The sequence below is a fragment of the Rutilus rutilus genome, assembly GCF_951802725.1.
Source record: "Rutilus rutilus genome assembly, chromosome: 23".
NCBI lineage: Eukaryota > Metazoa > Chordata > Actinopteri > Cypriniformes > Leuciscidae > Rutilus > Rutilus rutilus.
The window spans coordinates 26,651,316-26,669,628 of record NC_140233.1 but is presented as its reverse complement, the minus strand read 5'-3'; the positions used below and the strand labels follow the sequence as shown (position 1 = coordinate 26,669,628).

Below are 18,313 nucleotides of genomic sequence, written 5' to 3'. Positions count from 1 at the left end.
CAAAACGATTATGTTCATCAGTGGTTGTATATCAAGCAGGGACACGCAAATGTTTGCATTATGTTTTGTGATTTCAACAGAACGAATAGAGAGTATCCGCAACGCAGCGGATTAAAGCGCACGTCGAGTAAAGACAGTGTGGTGTGTGCGCGAGCCACACGAGAAAACACCGTATCTGCGCCACTGATCGCAGCGGCAACGAGCACTTTGATCACTTGATTAAAAAAAACAAACACATTTCAGCGCTAGTGTCTTGTTTAAAAAACGAACGAAATGAATGCTCTGCCAGTTAACTGGCGATGTTTTATTTATTGGTAAAATTGGTACATTCGTGTAGCGAGATGTTTTAAAAAGTGGTGGGAACATGTCCCATCCCACCCGCAAATTACGCCTATGCCTATTTCAATAGTTTATTGCTTATTATTTATCATTAGCAAAAGTTTGTTTCATGTTGCACGAGTAGGCTACACCGAAGAAAATTCCTAGCCTGTGAAACCTTTCATTGACAATGGCAATAAAATCTATTCTGATTCTGATTCATACTTGGATTCATCGCTCATATATATATATATATCACATAGCACATCCTGTTTTTGATTTGAACATTGAATAAAAAATAAGATAAACTCTAGACAGTGTACACAAGAGTTGCCTATACAGTTTTATCGGTAGATGCTAAGATGCTATTTATTTATATATTACCTGTTTGCAAACTTTATTTTTATTTTTTTCTTTGATGGCACATTTTCCTGACCTTTTTGCTCCCCCCTGTGCTTTACAGCTTTACAGGGGGCATGGCTTATCTAAATGAGATGTAAATGAGCCCTATTGTCACTCCCAGCAGGAGAGAGAGGTGAGAACTTCACAATCTTCAGACGCTGTTTTCTCCCCTTTGAGCTTTTTTGAGTGCCTACCTTCAAATGACCAAAACTTCTCCAAATATTATCAGATTTCCATGTGTTACACATTGTTGGAAAGCTTGGAGAATACACTTTCAGAATCTGTGAATAACTCAAAATGCCCCAGAACCGACTTGTGTCCCTACTTTCCATGATGTGAATGTGTTAGGTTGTGCCCTGCTCTCCCCTACTAAGAAAAGTCCTGGGTAATATAAGGTAACTACATGGGTTCAGGGTTAGTACCTAGTTATTACCCAGTTATTTCAATTACTTTAATAAGTACATAGTAAGAACATGGGGAACAGGACTGTAAAATAAAAAGCTACTGACTATCAAACATTGTTTAGTGTGGAATAATAAAACACAGTTCAATTATTTTGAGATGTTGAATTTCAGAGGAACTATCCTACAGCAAACACTGACCCAGACTATTCAAATGTTGAGCAAGCAATCTCATTGGCTGCAGGATCATCAGAAGCCAATCAGCTTGTGCCATGCGGTAATGATGTCATTGCTTACAGACTGCATGTAAAGGACTGATCATCCTGTGCAGGGACGTACTGGGACTGAAATTCAGCCCGGGACTTTAAGATGGAGAGGCCTTTTACGCGAGTGCCCTTGGTGCACGAGCAGAAGGATTTTTTGCAGTTATTTTAATTCTAACAGTGTTTTTATGGTATAAAGAGAATCAAATTACGCTGAAGACCTTCAAGAAACTTTAGGATGACACCTGCCTCCTCATGTTGTATAAGCAAGTCACCACTGCACTGAACACAACCAGGTCAGCAAAACCTAATCTACAGTATAAACCTAAACCTAAAAAACACAGTCACAATATACTGCTAACTACCAGCATGTCATGTGTACAGTCAGTCGGAGTGATAAAATAGTTACAAATACTCACACACACCCACTCAGATCCTCAAAAACTACAATGCAGTCCCATAAAATAGAGATTGTGTGTGTGTGTGTGTGTGTGTGTGTGTGTGTCCTCACTTTCAACTCTCCCTGGCTCAGCTTCCCCTGTGCTGGACCCTGCCTCTGCTTACTGAATGTACAGCTACATATGCATGAGAAGAACATCAGTAATAAATATGACTAAGAATAATACATTTTCTAATTAAATCTGTGCTTCAGTCAGGTTATTATCTAGTATGTGTACCTATTGGTATTTTATCCTATATGTAAATATGTAATATTGTGCTGTATTTTTCTATTTGTGTGTGTGTGTGTCCTTAATAAAGCTTTGATTGATTTATTGATATGCCTAATATGATTGCCTACCCAGCCCTGCACACACTGCCCCTGTATCTGTCACTGTACCTGTCACTGTTTTTGTACTCCATTCTCCTCCTCCTCCTCCTCCTCCTGCTCTGCTTTCTCTTGCTGCTTTCCTTCCTCCTGCTCCTCCTCCTCATCAATATGACTGCAGGGGTCATCATCAACCTGTCCCTCTCCATCACTGACCATAACAGCTAATATACATACAGACATACAGAGATTCCTTGCTTATAGAGAGATGTTGTCTGTGTGTGATGACACACTGCAAACTGCTGTTTATAATATATCTATAAATATATAATATATATGCCTATATTTAAATGCAAATATAAATAATTTCAGTGTATAATAAATGCATCACTAATCGTGCACCTGTCCTGTCCATGCTGATGGGTCCTTCCTCATCTGCACCTCCTTTTTTATTTATTTTTTATTCAACTTTCAAAAAAGCTTACAGACATATCAAACATATGCATCAAACATAAGACAAACAGATACTGGGGAAAACATATAACAGATCTTACACTGTACAGAGTAAAACATTAAATTCTACACATTTTTTTTTTTTTTTCAATATAAGAGATGTTTTTATGCACTTCTTATTTCTAGTGATTGAATTCAGTGAGTCATAGAATATTTTAAGATCCTTACAAAAAAAATTAAAGGAGGGTGTTATAGACACTACTTTAGCTTTATGTATATGAAACTTCACAAGAAGAATTATTAACTTTAATGTGTTATCAATTATATCTGAGCCAGTATTGCAGTCCAAGAATAATATCATAGCCTCATCAATTCTAATTATTTTGTAGAATGTATTAAAAACCATCATAGAAACCTGCTTCCAAAAGTCTTCAGAATATTTACAATTACAAAATATACAGTATGAGAGTTTCAGAATCAAGATCACATACTCATCTGCACCTCCTGCCACAGCACCCTTTTCACTACGGAAAAGGTCTGTTAATTTGGGGAATTGAGCTGCCTCTTGTGCCAACATTTTTTTTCGGCCCCACCCATTTCTTTCTCTTCTTTTCGCCATTGTTTTCGTCCGTCTCGGTTGCATTCACACAAACCCAAACCTGACCAAAAGTAAACTCCTTTAATCGGCGCCTTTGAGCCAATCGAATGTCAGGAAAAACGAGGATCAGTCCAAGTTGGCAGGGGCCGCTCGTATCCCCCCTCAAGATTGAAAGTATTGGTTTGGCCCGGTTTGAAATACACACGGCCAGGCCGGTCGCACACCATAAACATTTTTTTTCAAAAAAAACCTCTTTGACCACTGTCCGGTTCAGCCTGAAATGGACCGGCTGTTCGGGATTGTTCCCGGTATTCCTGATTGCTAATCAGCCCCTGATCCTGTGCCATCTAGATCCAACTCTAGTGTTTAGTTCAGGTTTGTATTTTTGTATTTTCAAACACTAATAACACTATATCATTACAATCAACATCACTCTTGTGTTTATGAAGAGAATGAGTCAGTGTTTCAATATGATCATCATGTTTTAGGTGTAATATATGATCCTGTCAATCAAACTGAACAGACTGCATTCAGTCACTTCTGCTGTCTGGACGTGATGCTTTCCATTCGAGACACATAAACTTTTACATTCTTACACAATTACTGTCACAACGGCTGATTCTTGATTTATGCTCATGTATTATATTTTTCATAACATTTTCATATACAGTATATTTACACCATCACCTACAAATTTAATGATTATGTAACAATTAGTGTCAGAACGGCTGATTCTTGATCTTTTTTATGATATTTTTTTATAATAAAGTTTTTAATCTCCTATAAATGTAATGATCAGTTTGTCTGCGCTGCTTCACTAAAGCAGAAGTGAAAGTGTTCCAGTCCAGATCATGTAACCAATCAAAGAGTGAGACTGAAAAGCCCATTTGCATTGTCAGGGTGGAGTGATTGTGATCCTCTCAGAATAGAGCAGCTCTGTCTCCAGAGACCATGTTCAAACCCCAAGAGCTTTATTTGACATTTACTGCTACATCAACCTTCTGAAAAGCACCTGCATCTTCATCTGTTAGTTGAATGATGTTGTCAGACACAAAGTGAACTTGTTGAGAAGCTTTATTGAATGTTGCAGCAAACACAGCAGATTGAAAGATCACACACACACACACACACACACACACACACACACACACACACACACACACACACTCAGTTTCAGTATTGAGTTGTAAATCACTCCAGCTGCAGCACTAGACTCATGTGAATCCTGCCTGACACAGGACACTCAGATACGGCTCATCTTCAGGAGAGAAACATCAGCACTCAGAGCTCTTGTGGAACGAGACCTCATGAGGAGCTCCATCATGTGTTACTCTGCAGACGTACAGCTCTCCCGCTTCCCAGCGTGCTTTGCTGAGGGTCAGGACGCTACTGCGGCTGTAGCGGCCGTCCTGCTGGCTCTCTGCGCTGGTCAGAACCCCCTCGGTGACCTCTGACCCGTCCAGTGTCCAGCTCACCAGCGCCCCCTGTGGAGAGTAAGAGCTGAGCAGGCAGAGCAGTGCGGCTGAGTCTCCAGAGATCTGCAGAGAAGAGGGCGGCAGCAGAGACACTGAGGGCTTCACTGTGGGACCAGCTGCAGGAGACAAACACAACACAATCACACACACACACAACACACACAACACACTGCACTGCACATTCACAGCATAGGAATAATGCTGCTCTAGTTTTAGATTCAATCATTATAAAACAATATCAGTAACACTTTATTTAAAGCTTTTATACATACTGTACAGTATTTTTAATGCATTAATTATGCACTGCTATATACATTAAAATGCATGTATGATCTAATCAATAAGTGTAACAGCAGTTATAACACACAATGGCCCGGTTTCACAGACAGGGCTTAGAGTAAGCCAGGATTAGACCATAGATCAATTAGGACATTTAAGTAATTTTTATAAACATGCTTAGAAAAAAAACATTACCGATGTGCATCTTAAAACTAAAAAGGCACTGATATATTTTTAAGATCAGTCAGTGCAAGTTTATTTCAGTGGAAACAGCTCAGACTTACATTTTAGTCTAGGACTAGTATTAAGCCCTGTCTGTGAAACCAGGGGATTATCTATTATCAGGCCGATCTGACTGCTTTAATTCCAGCAATTATTCACTCTGAACATAAATATCTTACATTTTGAGATATTCACCTGAACTGAAAATGTAACTCAATTTCAAACAGAGTTAAAACACAATTGAATCACACAGAATGAACAAAACACTGAATTATAAGCACAACATGAGCAAAAGAGATTCAGTATCATTGACTGAACTACAGAAAGGAGCAACATTTACATTCTGATGTCAAATCTCTTTTTCCATGTATGATTTCTACAATAAAAGATGAACTAAATATGAACTCAGTGTAGAAATAAATGAAGGAAAAACAAACCTGTAATAAACTGAATAAACTCATAGTGAGACACAGTGTGGAAATATGTTTAGAATTTTATTTATTTTTTTGCCGTTTTTTTGAATGAATAACTTAATCACTTTACTTAAAGCCTTTATATATATATATATTGCAATATAAAAAAGTATTTTGAATATTGTTATACACATTATAAAACATGTATGATCACATGAATAACACATTATAATATTATCTATTCATTGTTACACATTCCAAACATTATAATACACTAAAACACATTACAAAAAACTTTTATTTTAATGCATTTTAACTTTGGTTACAATAATTTATGAAAAAAATATATAAATTGTTATAATCTACATTATTGAAACCTTTATAATGCATTATACATAAAGGCTTCAAGTAAAGTTTCGCCACAATATCTAATAATCATTATTATTATTAATAAATGTTGTTTTTGTTTCAACTGTAAAACACTTTCTGAAATCTAAATTGTATTTTTTTATTAGGTGATTAAATAGACAGACTTACCGATCACCAGTTTAGTTCCTCCACCGAATGTGTACCACAGTGATACAATCTAATGAAACGCTCGTACAAAAACCTCTATTCCACTCGAGTGAACACACACTCCAGCAGAGAGAGAGAAACAACACTTCAACACACTGATATTAGAAGATCCTCAGCTCTTCTCAACACTCACTCATTCAGATTTGACTAAATGCTTTCTGATATAACACTGTTTAAAGAAATATATTTGATGAGCTGTGACCTCTGAGGTGACCTTTGACCTCTTTGATCATGGATGATGTTGTGGAGTTTCTCATAATGATGCTTCTGTTCTTCATATGCAGATCAATCATCATGATTCACAGAAAAACCTGCAGCTTCAAATAAATGAATCAATAATTCTGAATATTTCAGATGCACATTGTTTAATATATAATGACCTGATTATGAGTCCTGATGAACTTCATGAATGTGGAAAATGTGGGAAAAATAGACATCATGAAAATATTTCCCAGATAGCAACATGTCAACATTGATTCCAAAGACCATAATGGACTTTTTTTTTATTATGACTCTAAATATAGTAAAACTGATTTATTTAGTTCTTGATTTCTCATTGTTAACATGCTTGTAAAGGTGCAGCACAGAACTGTACTCAGAGAAACTGCTGCGTATGACATATGTTTAAAATTATCTACATTCATGATTCTCCAGACAAAACCTAGTGTCTTATCAGCCTGACAAACATAAACAAAAATATTTCACAATTAATCAATATGTGCAATTAATCACTAAATGGTTCAATAACATTATTCTGAAAGTAAAATCTTCTATGTAGAGTTTATGAGTTTGTTCTCAGCACAAGCTGTTGTAAATCCTGCCCACTTCTTTGCATTGTCAGCACATGCTTCAGTGCTCTGAGAGTGTTTATAGTGCTGTGAGTTTAACACTTCATGACTGAGAGCAGAACACAATCTTCATCATCACACAAGACTAAACTACAGCAATGAACACAATCAACATCTTCATCTGGACCATTGCACTGTTTGTTCAAGGTTTGTGCAACACAGTTTTTACAATAAATATTAGTTCTCTTAAAATGTTAAATATATATTTATCATTTTTGTTTGTGTTTTCTTTCAGAGTGTAGAGGACAGATCACTGTAACTCAGAGTCCATCAATAACAGTTCAACCAGGAGAAGAAGTCAGAATAAACTGTAAAACCAGCAGTAATGTGTATAATGTGGCTAGTGTTTATCATTACTTACACTGGTACTCACAGAAACCTGGAGAAGCTCCTAAACTCCTCATATATAGAGCAACAACCCTTCAGTCAGGAACTCCATCTAGATTCAGTGGCAGTGGATCTGGCAGTGATTTTACTCTGACCATCAGTGGAGTCCAGACTGAAGATACAGGAGATTATTACTGTCAGAGTTATCACAGGATCAACAGTAAAAATGTGTTCACACAGTGATAAAGAGTCGTACAAAAACCTCTGTCAGTCAGACGTCACAGTGACTGCACTGATACAGCTGAGAGAAACTGCAGCTGCTGATGGAGGATCACAGACTACACAATATCAATGTTTAGTTCAAAGTTTCTAAAAACTTTAAAAATATACATTTATCAGTGGTAATATATTTGATATGAAATAAGAGTTAGTGCTGATATTGATTATGGGTAACACTTTATAATAACGTTCAGTTGTAAGTAATTTATAAGTGATTAGTTAATGATGAACTAATCATTTACAAAACATTCATAAATGATTAGCAAGTGACATACTAACATTTTATGTATGTTTTGTAAATTGTGTTACAAGTCATTTACAATTGATAAGTTAATGATTAACTAATCATTTAAAAAGCATGACTAATCATTCATAAATGATTAATTAGTGATATGTTCATTATATGTTTTGTAATTAATCATTCATAAATGATTAATTAGTGATATGTTCATTATATGTTTTGTAATTTTGTAAAAAACTAATCATTTACTAAACATGACTATGCGTTTCATAAATGTTTAATAAATGATGTTACATTTTTTTGTATGTTTTGCTCACATCAGGTGCACAGTGGTTAAAGACTCCATGTGTTTCAGAGAAGCGGTCTATATCCTCACCAGTCAGCACTTACACTGCAGTGCACACTACACACTACACTACACTACAGTGCTCAACACCTGTTATGGATGTGTAAACGCATGAATAAGTCATTTACAACACTTTCTTCATCCCCTAATCTAAAGTGTAAACTATTCATCACTTGTAAATGTGTAACATATACCTACAAATGATCTGTATGTGTATTCAAGGCATTTACAACACTTTTTGCACCCTCTAATTGCTGCATATATACAAAAAAAAAAAACATTTATTAAACATTTATGAAACGCATAGTCATGTTTTGTATATGACTAGTTAATCATTAACTAATCAATTGTAAATTACCTATAACTGAATCTACAAAACATACATACAATAATTAACAATTAACATATCACTTATTAATCATTTATGAACGCATAGTCATGTTTCGTAAATAATTAGTTAATCATTAACTTATCACATGTAAATGACGTAATGGAATTTACAAAACATACATAAAAAGTTAGTATATCACTTGCTCTAAGTTATCTATTTTCTACATTAGCCCATCATGTATCTAACCATCCAAGAGCACATTCAGCGTTAAGAGCTGGACAGAAACTCTGCAGATACGTTTACATGAACAACTTTGTGTTTCAATCAGACTGAATTCATTACGATTGATGAATCTGAATGTAGAGTTTACATGAACGCTAAACGAGTGATCGGGTTAATGTGCGCGTTTATATGTCACAAGCTTCAAATCGTAATATATTTTTGACATGCGCACACGAATATACAGAGTTTCATGATGTGTGTGCATGATAACATTCTCCTACATTTGTTCTTTATTTGTTTTAAACAGCAGACTTAATATTTAGTATATGAACCGTTGTTCTGTGCTCTTATATGTATCACACAGTTAAAATACCCAAAACCAGTCGTCTGTGGATGAGAGTCTGAAACGAGGACTGGTGGGACGTTGTCCAGGTGAAAAAGATGTAGTATTAAATGTATTAAAAATATACTTGAAATTCAAATAGTATGTTTAAAATACATTGTATTCTCATCATTAGTGCATTAAAAATATATTGAGCCACACTCATTAAATAAATAACAAAATATATACATAAATTATATATACAAATTGTCAGTATTTGTCAATGATTTTATGGTGCTTGTGGTCTTGCTGGTTGCCTGATGTGGATTAGAAGACTGGACTGAAGGAGTGGATGTGGATGGTAGAGGGACTACTCCACCGGCTGCTTCCACTGCACTGTCCCTGCTGGTTGTATTGATGGATGTAGCTGTGCTTTTCTGCCCAAAAAAATCACCTAACACTGGACCTGTATTCAGATGACTTCGCATCAGGTCTTAATGCTTTTTCCTATATAACAACAAAAATAGGAGGGAAATGTTATTTTTTGGATTAATTATGTTTATCTCAATACAATTATCAGTAAGATGCTGAAAATGACAGTTGTCAGTTAACTATGTTGCTGTATACATGCTGAATGTTTAATCTCTTCATGGTTCATAACATAACATACAGTAAGACAGCTATGGAGAGTAGCACAGACTGGGAGGATTTGAGCCAAATGACATGCAGCTGGGTCATTCTGTGTCAAATCAGACAAAATCCAGGAAAACTGTTGCTGCACTCTCTTAGATTTTGCTCAACGTTTACGCTACCCTGAATGTCAGTCTTTTCACACTTTTTCCCAAATCTAGTGGATGCCGTACAAACTTGTAATGGTTCAGTCATATTTACATGTTTGTCTTCCAACCAACAAAATTTGGGCTACCTATGAATAATACTTTTCATTATATTAATGTACAAATATTGTTTCCCAGATAATGTGATTTTCAGGGTGTAAAACTGAAGTAATTTCAAGGGCTGAAAATATGAAGACAGGAACAAAATCTGAGACAGTGCAACAACCTGTAATTCTATTTTACCCAGAAGACTCTGCCAGTGCACCTGCCTGCACCTGCCTGATAAATAGCCTATATTAATTAATTATTATAAAAAAAATATATATATTTCATTGCCAAGACATATGGAATAGAGCAGTGTAAATACTGCATAAGGCCATCCACAATCTTACCCACTAAACAATGGACGTCGGATAGACGTGCAGATCATGTCTATATTGGGTCCGTCGGTCCATGACCAATTCTGGACATCTATTCGACGTCCAAACTAGGTCCACTATTTGGACATCCAACCATGACCCAACTTGGACGTCATATTGACGTTCAACATTGGACCTTTTGGGTAATTTTTTTGGACGTCATTTGGACGTCTATGACAGGTGCAGGAAATTTACATGATTACTATCCCACTGCGCAATGTGTCGTCGGAGTGACGTCATTTTCATGTAATTTTTGGACATCCAAATTCGGTCCATTGAAGGGGTTGTTTTTTCGACGTCTTCCGCACGTCGGTAATTACATATTACATTACGGTATTACATATGTAATATTTTTTTTATTTACAAATATCAACATTGTTATTATCAACATGATTAATACATATGAATACAGATTAGTAATAATTATTTAAGATCATTTTCCAAAAACTCCATTTGATCATCTCAGCATCAGGTGATAACTGGAGACGCGTACAACGGTGTGATGCTGTAGCTCAAACAGTAGAGTGCTGGCGCTTGTAACGTTAAGATCACGGGTAAGATAACGTTCGATTCCCAGGGAGAACAAGAAGTGTGTGTGTGCGTGAGTGTTCTCATGAGGAGAAGCCTAAAGAATCCGCTGTATTGTTTGAGCGCACTGAGCGCGATTATTGTTTGGAAAAGACTTATATACTAAAACACACGGTCCACAGCAAGCCGACCCCGTCTCCTTCCTTCTTCCCACAAACAAACTTTTGTGGACGGACGTCAACATTAGACGTGCTGAAGACGTCGAAAAAAGACGTCACCCACAAATAATGTGGTATTAATAAACTTTTTCTAATATACTTGTGTCTCTTTTTGCCCTCAGTGGTACTGAACCTGTGTGCCCTCTCTCTATTCTTAAAGGGGTGGCATATTCAGCTCTTTATACTGTATTCATATTAAGTATTTTGTACCAATATTGTCATCTCATTTTAGTGCTCACCACAACGCTAGACAAGCTGTGCGTATATGCATAATTATTCACTCGTTGCATCATCAAAAAGACGTCGCCTGGCGTCACAAACACCCCCTTCAATGCACCAAATATGGACGTCCAAAATTACATGAAAATCACTCCGACGACACATTGCGCAGTGGGTACAGTCGGCTACTTGTATGACACTCTATCTGACACGATTTCTGTTCAGCAATCAACGATTGTTGTTATGCACTGGACTAACGTTTGCAGGTTTTAATTTGCGGGTAGTTAACGTTACAGTTACTGTGCTGTAACTTTGGCTATGTTCACTGCATATTTCACAAATGAACGTGCCATAACTGACATGCAATACTTACATTACATCATCACACCAAGTACTCTCAGTCACAAAATGTGAATTCCTAGCTAAGTTAGCAGTTATTAACGTAAACAAATAGGCGCTAACGTGTACAGTAGGCTACTTCAGTTTACTTAATTGAAAAGTTTATGACTTACCTTTCATGTGACTCGAGAGAGCAGACTCGCCCATTGTGAAAAGCTGCACGTATTTTTTTGCAGACTTTACACGAGGCAACTCGTGGGGTTTGTCCCCGTTTAATCCATAATTTGAATTTTGCGTCTTCCAGCTAACGTTCATTGAAATGACAACCTCCCGGCATGTTGTAGTAGTGGTTTCATGGGGGCGGACGGCGGAGTCACACATGGAAATAGGCCGGCAGATCGCAGTCACACGTGCACAAGCGAGCACCGCAGGTTTCATTTTAGGCTCCCTAACATTTTATTTCTCCATTTAATAAACAAACTATTCAGTCACATAGGTATTTGTTGTGGAAAAAAATATTATTACAATTTCAAGCATTTTCAAGCATTTTATCCAAAATTTAAAGGGGTCATATAATGCCATTTTTGTACAAGCTAATATGATTCTTTAGAGTCTAAATGAAAAGTTTGTAATATACTTTAATTAAATATTCTCATTAGTATTGTAAGAAAACACTAATTTTACCTGGTCAAAAACAGCTCTGTTTTCAGCACGCCGTTTCAGTGCATGTGTCTTTAAATGATAATGAGCTTTGCTCACCCCACCCCTCTGTTCTGTGCGTACACCGTTTGTTATAACCATAACACAATAACCATAACGCGAAGTTCATTATAAACGTGGGATTATGAATTATATTGAGAACGTCGTACATAGAAAACATGCCGTAATGTACCCTGAGTGTAAACCTTCATTCATCAACCTGCAGTCATCGTGAAGCGTGCAGCAAGCGATTTGCAAAGATTAATTTAAAGATTAATATAAAGGTTAATAACACATTACACTCACTTGTTCTTCTGGAGGTGCAGCAGGAACATGAATAGTTGGTACCAATCATTTTTCCAGAAACAGCTTCTTATTAAAACCAGCTTTACTGACCCTCGTTCTGGTGTGTGAAATGATTCGCGCAAACATGAAAGCATTGACGTTGATCGTGGGGAATATTCCCTTCGAAAACAAACTCAGCCACTGCGTCTTCAGTGGTTCGGATTTAGGAACATCAAAATGATGCTGTGTTCGTTATTACACCCAAGAACAGAACACCACAATCGCTTAGACGCCATTCTGCTCATAGACAGTGCTCCAGCGTATCAACAATGACTATGCATGATTGCACTATGCAGCAGACTATGATGATTGACAGCTCACTCACGAGCGAGGGCGGGTCTGTGTTGAAACGCTACAATAGTGGGAGGGGCGTCCGAACGTGTGACGTCACAAAATCGAACATCTTGATTTGAGACAGGGGAAAACATATAATAAGATAAAAAAAAAACACTGGATGGATTTTTATCATTTAATGATGGTTGTGTACAGGCACTGCCAACACACATTTCAGTACAATCAACTTATAAAAGTGCATGTACCATTATATGACCCCTTTAACAATGTTCTAAAACCATAAATGCAGTGATTATGATACATTTTTTTTTTTTTAACTACCGTTGCAATGTATCTTCCTATGGTGTCCCTATAATTAAGATTCACCCACAAATAATGTGGTATTAATAAACTTTTTCTAATATACTTGTGTCTCTTTTTGCCCTCAGTGGTACTGAACCTGTGTGCCATCTCTCTATTCTTAAAGGGGTGGCATATTCAGCTCTTTATACTGTATTCATATTAAGTATTTTGTACCAATATTGTCATCTCATTTTAGTTCTCACCACAACGCTAGACAAGCTGTGCTTATATGCATAATTATTCACTCGTTGCATCATCCACAACTTGTAGAAAAACTCTACTGCAAATCACAGATCCAGGACTGCGCCCAAACTAACTCTCACTGAAAGCAGATTTTTAGAGATATCAACCTCACATCTGAGAAACACCTTGTTTAGATTTATGGCTTTGAATTTCTACCAGTTTTAGAGTTCAACATGTTTCATAAAATATATATAAAGTTTTCTTAAGCCCTCAGTAGATCATGTTCAGTACATGTTTCTTTAAATGATTGCAACCAGTTAGAAGGATTAAAAGAGTATCAAAGAACAGGCCAATAAGGTTTGGGAGTCGCTATCACTGTCCTTTTCTGACACATGCTCACAGGAGCACATGGTGTGAGAAGAAGACAAGATTATTTGCTTTAATAGTCTTATATAAAATGACATGAACTGTACATAACAAATATGTGTGTGTATGAAGGTGTAGAGAAGCCTTTTGCCAGGATTTATGAAGTTTTTTTTATTTTGCATGTTCAGAAATTCAGTTTTTCTTTTTGTTGCCTCAGGGCAACGTTGTGCGATAAGGAGTACTTTTCAAGGATGTCTTGGACAATACCTCACAATGGCAAATAATGTGTGACAAGAAGGGAAGATTCAGGGTTCTGGGTGCACAGGAACACCCAAAGTGATGTGCAAAAAGTGTAACGTACACCTCTGTTTCACAGCAGAGAAGAACTGCTTCACTCGGAGTGAAATCTCATTACATCAAGTACATGATATGACATGATACAAACCTATGCTTGTTTCAAACAATGGAAGGAGGGAAAATGATCAATAAATCAATAAAATGTTCCCAAATGAGCCAAGAAATGATGTGGAATAATTTTTAGCATGTGCCATCAAAATGTTTTGCAGTAGAGGGTTAATATATATGAATGTCTTCAAATCAATAGTTTCCTTGTCAGTTGTTAAATAAGTGCAATGTAAATATTAATAATGACTGAATCAATAATATGTATGATTCTGTCAATAGACTCTTCAGAAATGTGTGTATTATAGCTTAGCATTTCTCAACATGAGGAAGTTGTGTGATAATGTGTTTGTGACTGATCTACAGTCTTCAGGATAATGATTTAAATAGAGAGAGTCACTTTGCATTGTCAGCACATGCTTCAGTGCTCTGAGAGTGTTTATAGTGCTGTGAGTTTAACACTTCATGACTGAGAGCAGAACACAACACAATCTTCATCATCACACAAGACTAAACTACAGCAATGAACACAATCAACATCTTCATCTGGACCATTGCACTGTTTATTCAAGGTAAGATGTAAAAACTGACTGTGGTTTTGGTGTTTTTGTAAAAGTATATGATGATAATAGTTTTAAACACTAATAGTTTTTCTTTTCTCTTCTTCAGAATCCAGAGGAGTGACTCTGACTCAACCTGAAGTTAAAACTGTCCAACAGAGTCAAACAGCAACAATAGAGTGTAATATAGATGTAGGAATATACTACAGCCAATTACACTGGTATCAGCAGAAACCTGGAGAAGCTCCTAAACTCCTGATTTATGGCATAAACAGCCGTTATACTGGAACTCCATCTAGATTCAGTGGCAGTGGAACAGCAAGTACTGGACGAGATTTTACTCTGACCATCAGTGGAGTCCAGACTGAAGATACAGGAGATTATTACTGTCAGAGTTATCACTATATCAACAGTAAAGCTGTGTTCACACAGTGATAAAGAGTCGTACAAAAACCTCTGTCAGTCAGACGTCACAGTGACTGCACTGATACAGCTGAGAGAAACTGCAGCTGCTGATGGAGGATCACAAACTACACTATATCAAACCTTTCACAGACTTTATTCATTTATTATGATGCAAGTAAACATGTAACATAATATTATACAGACCATTTCCAAAAAAATTTGAATATCATGGAAAAGTTTATTTATTTCCATAATTCCATTCAAAACGTTAAAGGTGCTGTATGTAGGATCCAGCGGCCTCTAGCGGTGATGTTTCAGATTGCAACAACAGCGCTCGTGCTCAAACTCAAGAGCGCACTCACTACCGGCCACACTGAGACTTTCAACACAACGGAGAAAGCATCACACAACATGCTGGAAACTCATGTAAACTCCCACTGCAACATTAACATTACCATAATAGGCTACTTTTATCAGCTTGACGTAGAACTAATGCTCCATGCTCGTACCATGATAATGTTACATTGACTGTATTTTGCCGACATGTGGTGTTATCTAGCATAAGGCATTTCCCTAACTATTCATGTATCTTTCACAATCAGCAATGTCAACATAGGTCAATGAATGATAACGAAAACGGTTAGTCAACTAGACTGAACAATTTCAGTGTAACAATAAGACAGTAGGAAAGTAATATTACTGTAGGCCTACTGAACGTGTCTGGAAATGTGTATTATAAACAATATGATCGTAGTGGGATGAGTGACGTTAGACAGTAGATCTAGTACATAAAATAAAAGTAACATCCTAAAGCACCTACTTTTTGTTATCATGGAACAGTCTTTTGTATTCATTTCATGTCTCATGTATGTTGTATTTTACCTTGCTATTTCATTACGTATAACGACAATAAATCTAACCTAACGTTACGAAACAGTTGTTTTGTACCAAGTCATATTTTCTTGCAGAACCAACACTTAGCTGGTGATGTAATGTGGAAAGCCATAAAGTTACAACTGTAGTATTTCACATCAGATAACGTTAGCAAATGGTCGGCGTTAGCTGGCGAATTAATGATGTCTAACTTGAGCCAACTAAAGCACAAAATCACAATATATTTTACATGCTTTGAAGTATTGTTAGCTTACCTGTCCAAAAGGATGAAAGCCAACTCAGGGTCTGTTTTTATACCTAAAACAAAGCGGAGGTCTCTCCATAATTCAAACGCTCTGCCAATGTTGATCCGTGTTTTCGTCCTGAGTCGATCCGAGTGACGTTTGGCCTGACGAGCTTCAGCAGATACTTTTTTTTTTATATATATATTTTTTTGGAGTTTGTGTTGAAGTCTGTGTTGTGCTGGAGGCAGGTCGTTTTTTGGTTTTATCAGACTCCATGTCATTAGCTGCAGTGCCGTCGCATAGACTGTATATAAAAAGGAGAGAGGCTCGGGAGCGCGCATGCACGTCACATCCAGTGGATTTCGCAGAAAATCCGACCCGGAGACTTCACATAAAAATAGGAATACTGGCCTTCAGAGGTAATATCAAAACACGACAAGTGGATCATTGTAATGTGTGATTACAACCCCTTCACAGACAGGCAATAAAAAAATGATTAATTTTATAAAAAAAGTTACATACAGCACCTTTAAACTTCCATAGATTATAGATTCAGGGCCTACAACTTAAACGATTTCAAGTATTTAGTTGTTTATTTGTGTAACCCTCTTCGTCTGTGTGCTCCCCCAAATGTCTCTGCGTTGTGTTTGGATGATGGTTGAATGAGGAGGACACAAATATCGTTGTCGTCACAGCAGTGAAGCTTATTTATTGGGCTCTTCTTTTCACAAGGAAAATAGAACTGTTAGTTACTAATATCAAAAATAAAAATGCATACAATATCACAAAATGAAACAATAAAGTTCAAGCTGCAGTTATATTAAACCTTCAATAACAGGGGTTCTCAAAGACTGGAAAAATAACTTTCCACATATGACAATTAATGTTAAATGTCACATGCATCCAAAATACAAAGACTATAACCCAAAATACTCAGATAAATGTTAAACACAATACAATATACAGAAAAAGATACCCCATCACATGGAAGGTAAAACCCATTAAATAATATCAGAAATACAAAACCATCCGTCGCAAATAACTGCGCAAATATGTTAGTTAACATCTTTAACAGCAATATATTTATTCAAATAACATGGATGGACAATATAATTAAAGAAATGTAATAGATGTAACAGAGAACATCTTACCTTTTCACAAGGAAAATAGAACTGAATTAACAACAGCTCCACCCATGTGAAGAAGGGCTCACTCACACAGTAAATCACTCATAGAACACAGCGCCCCCCTAAGGCTGGGAGAAACATATTACATCTTCCCTACATCCACTCCCTCTTTAAATGATGCCGTCCCCAGTCATCACTAAACAAAATTAAATCAGTTTAAATCTTACGATTCTCTTTGAAGTGTCTGTGTGGGGTGTGTGTGTGTAAAGGCATTGCTAAAGTAGAGCTGCTTCTTCGCTTTAGCCTTTTCCCACACTTTCCTTCCTCTCTCTACCTTCTCCTTGTCAATCTCGCTTTGGAGGACATGTATCTCCAAGGAGAGTCTATTTGGCGGGCGCCTTTTCCGCTCAGGATATCTCCTCTCGGGCCTCTCAGGATTGGAGACTTCCAGTGGCGTCTGCTCCCCATGTTCCTCCTTTTCACTCACAGTCTCTTTCAATTGAATTCCATCCTGTTCATGCTCTTCGTCTACAACATCTGGCCATTCCACACTTGTACACTGTGTAACACTGTCTCCACTTTCAATTGTCTCCACTACTTCCTCTTCTTCCTCGGAAACACTTGAGTCCATTCCAGACACTTTCTCCATGTCAGGCTCTTCTTGGGCAAGGTACTTGGAACTCACTGGGAAAAACATGCACTGGGACAGAAGATTTCGGTGGATGACTCTTTCCCTGTCACCATCTTCTGGACGAACCACATACACTGGAATTCCTGGCTGTTTCTTCACCACAACATATGGACGTGGTTCCCACCTATCAGCCAGCTTCT

General features: G+C 37.0%; 1 long non-coding RNA gene across 2 annotated transcripts in view; it reads right to left on the bottom strand.

The window, feature by feature from the left end:
* Window positions 1–4,257: 4,257 nt before the first annotated feature.
* Window positions 4,258–18,313, bottom strand: part of LOC311283109 — a 96,866-nt gene continuing 82,810 nt past the window's right edge. For both annotated transcript variants that reach the window (XR_014626012.1, XR_014626013.1), the window contains exons 3-4: window positions 6,128–6,176; window positions 4,258–4,792 (exon numbers count right to left, since the gene is read on the bottom strand). This is a non-coding gene — a long non-coding RNA (uncharacterized lncRNA). The remainder of the gene's footprint in view (window positions 4,793–6,127; window positions 6,177–18,313) is intronic.